Here is a 7,910-nt window from a genome sequence, read left to right on the forward strand (position 1 = left end):
AACTCACATTTCTGGACAGTGTGCAGTCCTTGACCTTGGACAGTGGTGGGTTTCACAGAACCACATGACAAATGAGTATTTCTTGCTGAGGCAACATCTCCTTCCACTCCCTTTCCCAAGATCACACGCAGCACATGCTACAACACCCTTCTAAATCACACTAAAATGCTCTATTTATCATAGCTCCACTAGCCCTAAAGACATGCCATGAAACCCACCAATACAACACTCAATAAAACAAATAGTAATGCACATGTGTCAGAGAGAGACATGCAGGACAGGACACTAAAACATCTAGAAAAAAACACTCCTGGGTAATCTATGGCTCTTGTCTCCTGCTCTCTTTACCAAGCTCTTTCACCTTCACATTTTGGAACCACTCATTTTCTATTGTAAACCCTGCAAAATTTGCATGGCCAACCTTGTTTTCAATACTATTTCTATTAAAGTAAAAAAACCCACTAAGCCTTTTGCTCTGTGCTAATGCAACATGACATTTGCACAGTTAAATAATAGTAATTTGCAAAGATTTGTAATGGGAAAGTGAAAAGTTCCTCCACCGACTTCAACGTGACCTGCTGCAGAAGTCTTTTATGGTAGGTTCAGTATAAAAACTTGGAAGAGGAACTATTATGTGTGCGCTGTACAATCAAGTTAATATTGATATTACGTGAAGTGACTAAAGCTAAGAGGAAATTGAAATGGAAGCGTGAGTACTTAAACAGTTAATAGCACAAAGCACATTTATTTATTAAAAAATGGACAAGCATCCATGCACAGTGCATCTAAATGCATCCACTCAGCCTTAATTAAATGCTTCTATTATGCATTGGAAGTAGCCAGCTTTCAATCATCCAGAGCTCTGTCAGAATCCAACCTTTTTTTTAATACAGGATTATAGATGTGCTCTTCAATAGCTGATATTTCTGTAGTTCATCTGCCTTGTGAACACTGAGGCAAGTGGGAGAACTGTAGTGATTTAAAAAGAAAGGACTGAAGAACAAGGACTAAGGTGGGGTCTGGGATTTGGTTGGTTGTGTTGTTCTGTTGCGGGGGGGTGTGGGGTGAATGTTTAGGGGTGTTAAGGAGAGCTGAGTGCAATTCTTGCTCTGCTTTTGCCCTCACAATACATAAGTAGCTGAGGGATTTGCCCATGTGAAAAGTGGCCTCTCCTTTGGCTGGAAACCAATCCCAGAGAATTTCAGCCCACAGAATCCGATACTCCTACTCATATTTAGTAGTCTAATGTCCCGAGTAAGCCCATTGGTATGACTCAGCATGAGCAAGGGAGCCAAAATCCAGCCCTGAATGTTTTTGAAGGTTAGGAGTATGTCAAATAGGTTGTAAGAAAGAACTGCTTCTCCTTTCAGTCATGCTGTCTTCTCCAGGGAAGGGCAAGATGCTGCTACCTGAGAGAGTGCTTCTTCCTTTGTGTCTCCTCTCTGGACTTGTACTTGTCACTGCCCATTCTGGATGGGGCAGTACTGGTCTCAACATCATCTCGCAAGAATATAATAGAATAGAGTAGATTATAATAGACTAGAATAGAATAGTTAGGGTTGGAAAGGATCTCAAGATCATCAAGTTCCAACGGACACCTCACACTAAACCAAGGCTTCATTCAACCTGGCCTTGAACACTGCCAGGGATGGAGCATTCACAACTTCCCTGGGAAACCTATTCCAGTGCCTCACCACCCGTACAGTAAAGGATATCTTCCTTATATCCACCTTCCCCTGTTTAAGTTTTAACCCGTTACCCCTTGTCCTGTCACTACAGTCCCTAATGAATAGGCCATTCCCAGCATCCCTATAGGCCCCCTTTAGATACTGGAAGGCTGCTATGAGGTCTCCACGCAACCTTCTCTTCTCCAGGCTGAACAGCCCCAACTTTCTCAGCCTATCTTCATACAGGAGGTACTCCAGTCCCTTGATCATCCTCGTGGCCCTTCTCCGGCCTCGTTCCCACAGTTCCATGTCCTTTTTATGTTGAGGACACCAGAACTGCACACAATACTCCAGGTGAGGTCTCACAAGAGCAGAGCAGAGGGGCAGAATCACCTCCTTCGACCTGCTGGTCACCCTCCTTTTGATGCAGCCCAGGATACGGTTGGCTTCCTGGGCTGCAAGCGCACACTGAAGCCGGCTCATGTTCATTTTCTCATCGACCAGCACCCCCAAGTCCTTCTCCGCAGGGCTGCTCTGAATCTCTTCTCTGCCCAGCCTGTAGCTGTGCCTGGGATTGCTCTGACCCAGGTGTAGGACCTTGCACTTGGCATGATTAAACTTCATGAGGTTGGCATCAGCCCACCTCACAAGCGTGTCAAGGTCCCTCTGGATGGCATTCCTTCCCTCCAGCGTATCAACCGAACCACACAGCTTGGTGTCATCGGCAAACTTGCTGAGGGCGCACTCAATCCCACTGTCCGTGTCAACAATGAAGATGTTAAACAAGACCGGTCCCAACACCGATCCCTGAAATCTTATCCTCGTGCAATTTATGGAGCAGAAATAAAATCTCTTTGTTATTTATTATTATTTATTGTTTATTAATTATTATTTCTTAATTATTATTATACTATTTCTGTGACATAAATGCTCAGAGACTCTAAAGAAACTGAGCCCACCAGGCCATGGGATATTCATATCCAAAGAGTGATATGTCCATGAACTTGAGAGCTGAATATTATGGGATCATACATAGGGTTGTGAGCAGAAGTCTGTAGGTAGTATAGGCTTTGAATGGTTGCGTAATGATCTGATGAAAGTGGTAAGTTGAGGATTATGCATAAGGTAGGTGAGAGATGGGGTTATGCATGTGCTTGTGGGTAGCTGGGATGTTGGGATAGATAGCAGATGAGCTTTGGTGCCATATATGGAACTGAGGAGAAGATCTGTGGAAGAATATGAATGTGTATGATACTGTAGAATATATAGGCAAACCAGACTGGACTTGGGGAAATTAGCTTCATTTATTACCAATAAAATCAGAGTAGGATGATGAGAAATAAAACTGAATCTAAAAAATACCTTTTCCCCATCCCTCCCTTCTTTGCAGTCTTATCTTTACACCTGATTTTTCTCTACTTCCTCACCCCTGCAGACAATGCAGAGGAATGAGGAAGGGGGGTTGTGGTCAGTTCATCATGCTGTCTTTGCTAATCCTTCCTCTTCAGGGGAGGACTCCTCACACTCCTCCCCTGCTCCAGTGTGGGGTCACTCCCGTTGCAGACAGTCCTCCATGGACTTCTTCAATGTGAGTCCTTCCCGCAGGCTGCAGTTCTTCATGAGCTGCTCCAATGTGGGTCCCTTCCATGGGGTGCATCCTTCAGGAGCAGGCTGCTGCAGCGTGGGTCCCCTACATGGCCACAGGTCCTGCAGCAAACCTGCTCCAGCACAGGCTTCCCACAGGTTACAGTTCCTTCAGGCATCCCCCTGCTCCCTGCACCCTGGACCCTTATCTACTACTAAAATGTTGCCAGGAAAACCCAATACAGTGTCAGAGGATGAAAACCCCTTAAAAGAAAAAACCATGAAAAAGAAGCATGCTCCTCCAGTTGACCGGAGTCAATCAACTTTAACCCACTCTAATATTCTTAGTTTGATTTCCTTGGGAAATGAAGCCTAGCTGATAGTGCATGTGTATCTGTTTTGTCCATATGCTCTTCCAATAATTCTTCAGTGCAACTAATTACAAACACATTTAAAAGAGGGTGGAAGGCTGAAAAGTAATTTGTTCCTTTACGTATGTCTGCAAACCTGGTGTTTTGGTAATGTCCCACTCCTTCACAGGGGAAAAAGCATGAATAACACAAGTGGTACCTGGCAGCAGCCAGCCAGGCCAAATGGCGACTGCATTTTGTGTTGCATTGCAACGTGCATTTTGGTCCACTAGGAAAGAAGCATGTGTTTCTAGGATAGCCATAGCATGCTGTTTCTTTTTCCTACAGGAAGTGTCACAGGGGATATGATGAGATCTGGCTTTCATTACAGCGAAATGAAGAAAGGATTTTGGAAACAAGAACCCATAGGGATGCAGGCTTGGTGCATTCTGCTTGCAAGAAGAGCTTGCTCTCGAGCAATACTTCTGGAGCAGCGTCATTAGTGATGAGAATCCCACGCACCTTTCCTACCCATGCAAGCTCACATTGTGTTGAGCACCTGAAATGTGTGAATTGGAGATTGGTACCCTCTGGCAGTGGTGACCACAGTGAAGGAGGCAATGTGGCCTGAGGAGGGGGCATTGGGCTGTCACACTGCATCCCAGGGACTCGCCCATCATCGGTTGCGCAATTGCGCTGCCTCCATGTCCCCAGCTGCAAAAGGACACCCTTAGTGAAATGCCTGGAGAGTGACTGATGAAAAGCCCAGTGTGAATGTTAAGTAGTACTTCATTACTGCTGTTCCTCTCACCAGAGGCAATGATTTTAGGGGGCAATAGAGCTACAAGAGCTAATTACTCCTTGGAAAAAAAAATAGCTCATGCTACGTACAGTAGGAGGAACCTGTATTTGAAAGGAGAGGGGTAGTGGGAGAAGCCTTCTGTGAGCAAACAGTGGCTTTGCAAGCTAATTTCCTACACAGAAGGGTTCCTTCTGGTCCCTCTGAAATTGCAGGGAAATCATGGGAGATCCAGCAAAGATTGATGCAGCCTGATGCTTGCTATATTTTTCCTGGAGGCCTTGGCAGCTCTGTAACTAGGATCAGTGCGTTCGAACCTCCCTCTGGCCCCTGTGTACTGCCCAGCAGTGACACCAGCATCAGAGAGACCCTTGCTTCATAATTTGTCAAGCAGAACTCTGCTGAGAAACCAAACCTGCCCCACTGCTTTCCTTGCTGTGGCAATGAGAGATATTCCTTTGCTGAATAAGCTCTCCGTGTCAGCAGGAGCCTTCAGGACTCCCGAGTGTAGCGTACCTTATAGACCTGTAATCCAAGAGGTACATTTGCAGAGGAATAAGGGAACCATATTTCTATAGCATAACATATATATGTACTTATATATAAAAATAAAATAAATGAGCTGGCTTGCAACACTAGGTGGCAGAGGTGGGATCTTTTCTGCTCTGAGCGCTGTCCTATAAGGCATTGCTTGTTTAAGTACAGTCGCATTTAGTTGGAGCTGCAGGAGAGAGACGGAGAGATTCTCTGTGTTTACAGCCAGCGCAGGCTACGGTGAGCATCTAACCTGCCCCCCCCTTTCTCCAGCACTTGAAGGGGAGAGTGCGAGGCTATTTGGGAATCTGGGCACCACAGGTCAGCTTTCGCTGCGACTGGATTGTCAGAGCTGGTAAAGCAGAGCCCAGGGGGACTGAAGGGAGACACGAATCCCATTTTCTTTGAGAAGGTGGGGGGGAAAAAAGAGAGGAAAAAAAGATAAATCGAGAGAGAGAAGTGAAGAGACGGAGAAAAAGGCAGAGGAAGCGGAGCGAGTGAGAGAGAAAGCATGAGGACCTACTGGCTGCACAGTATCTGGGTGCTGGGATTCTTCCTGTCCCTCTTCTCCTTGCAAGGTAAGTAACGAGTTATTTCTTACAATCTCCCCAATCCCTTCTGCTTGAATTGAGGCTGATGGACTGAAGATAGCCTGAAACATGGAGCTGGAAGCTAGAGCTTCCTCTCCCCCCTTTTTTCTCTATACCTTCTCCCTCACTCAGGAAATAAGCCAAGGAGAGATCACTGCTGGTGAATCCTATGGTTAGAGGGCACTGCATGTGACTGACTTCGCTGCTGTATTTATGCTTTAGCAGAAGGGGGAGTTGGGGGGGGCACAGTGAAATTTGCAAAGAGAGGTGGGTGAAGGTGGGTACCCCCTCCACCCACAGCACTGTTTCTCAGCACTTTGGGTCACAAGTAGTGATGCTCCTGGATTCTTCACCTTCCGGAGGAATTCAGTGTTAAGTTTCTTCTGCTGTTTTGGGCTTTTTTTTTTCTTCTGCTTTATTTCTATTTTGGTTTTGCCCAGAGAGGCTGAGGTTAGAGGAACCTCTATATCTGTCTGTTAAAACAGTATGTCCTTCCCTTTTACCATGGTGGGAGGGGGAAGAGAGTGATGGAGGAAAGACGAGAGAAGAAAATTTGTTGGGTACGGGGTTTTGTTCAGTGGAGAACTGCCAGCTGGGTTTCTTGCTTGAAGAGCCAAGTGTGAGTACAGAATTTAGTTTGAAGTGATGACAGGCATGCTAGCTGGTTTCGAGGTGCTTTCTGTAAACAGGAGTTAAGGGTTAATGCATCCCGTGCTGTATGCCTAAATACGTCACGCATGTACATAGAAATCATAGCCCTCCAAATCACAGCTTGGACATGAGCCACACTCACACACAGCAGTGGTCCTTCACACATACACACATACACATTCGTGAATATAGCAGGGGAGATGAATAAACTCACTCTGGCACATACAGTTCTAGCTCCCTCGCTCATGCAATTCCTGGAGTGCCAGTCTGCTCTCTTGCACTCACATCCTCTCTCCCTCTCTCCCCTCCCTGCCTCCTCCAAGCCTTTTCTTGTGCTCCCTCTCCATCCTGCACACTAGTGCTCGTGGTTGCTTACATATAGAAATCCCTTGCTTATCCCGCTACACCAGCCTTGCAAGCCTGCATGCTTACACATACACACGTACAGAGGTGAATATATAAATAAAGAACATATATGTACTCTATCTGGCTTTCCCTGTGCCTCATGGTATTGCATTTGCAGTGGTACCCTCAGAGGGTATTCTCGCTCTGTCTTCACCACACACACAGCCCTTTTCTCTCACTCTTGTTCATGCTAGTGCATGAGTGCCATGCATGTACATATGCCCAGTCACAGCATCCTCGCTTCCCCCTAGCTCCTACTTTTACACACTGTCTTGCGTGTACTGTGCTCTTCTATTTTGTGTCTACTAAGCAAATTCCCATACAGCATGCTCCCCTGTCACACACATGCTTTCTGTTGTAGCCTCTCACTTACCTGCCACCACTACAAGCACTCACTATGAAACCCCTCTATTTTTATCACCTTCTCACATTTACCGAGCGTTCCTTTTCATACGGTCTCACTTCTGTCTCTGGTTTGCACACACATGCTTCTCACTGTCACATATTTTCTCTCAAACTTGCATTCCCTGATTGTGAATCCAGCACTTTCCAGCTGACTTCCTCTCTGTGAAGTGGCTATTTCTGACAGGGGAGAAGGATTTTCTCCCAGCACATCGGATGTATGTGGGGTGAGAAGAGAAGCAGTACTACTAGTGTAACATAAGCTGCTAATGTCAGCAGTGAAGTTGTATAGCATGATGTGAACTTCCCCCTGCTCTTGAGGAATAGGCACAGATCTGTCAAGGAAGATGGACACTGGCAAATCACATCAACTCTGAACATTGTTTTTCTCACTGATGAATGTTTCCCAGCCTGTAGTCAATGGCGCTTGCTTCATGCAGTGTTTCCAAGTCAGAAGCCTTCCCCAAGTCGTGACCAGAGCATCCCGGTGCTAGCACAACCAGGAGCTGGTTTAGTAATTTCTTGTAACTGTAGCTTATGCCAGGCTCCAGGTTTTATCTTTCAGTAAGCTACTATTGCCACACTTACATCAGCCCCATCCATTCTGATTCTGGAGACATCAGGGAAGGGCTTTTGGGGGCAGTTGTATCATGTATCAATCCTGTTGCCTTGCCTGGGTTTTAGGATGGGATGGGGAGGTTGGAAGAATAAACCAGACCCAATCCACTGCTGGATCTAGCTTCATAGCCAGCAGTAATTTCCTTTCTGTGGTGCGGAGGGTGAGAGGATGTAGAAAGAGGGATACTGGGGCTGCATGGGAGGAGCAGGGCACCTCACAAGGAAGCCCAAAGACATTTGAAGGAGTTAAAAGGGGATAGGAAAACATTGTGCCCTTAAAAGAAAAACAACAAAACCACACCACTTATTT

This window comes from Neopsephotus bourkii, unplaced genomic scaffold, assembly GCF_033783945.1.
Source record: "Neopsephotus bourkii isolate Nb327-2 ecotype Australia unplaced genomic scaffold, CSIRO-AGI_Nbou_v1 NB_1287, whole genome shotgun sequence".
NCBI classification, from domain to species: domain Eukaryota; kingdom Metazoa; phylum Chordata; class Aves; order Psittaciformes; family Psittacidae; genus Neopsephotus; species Neopsephotus bourkii.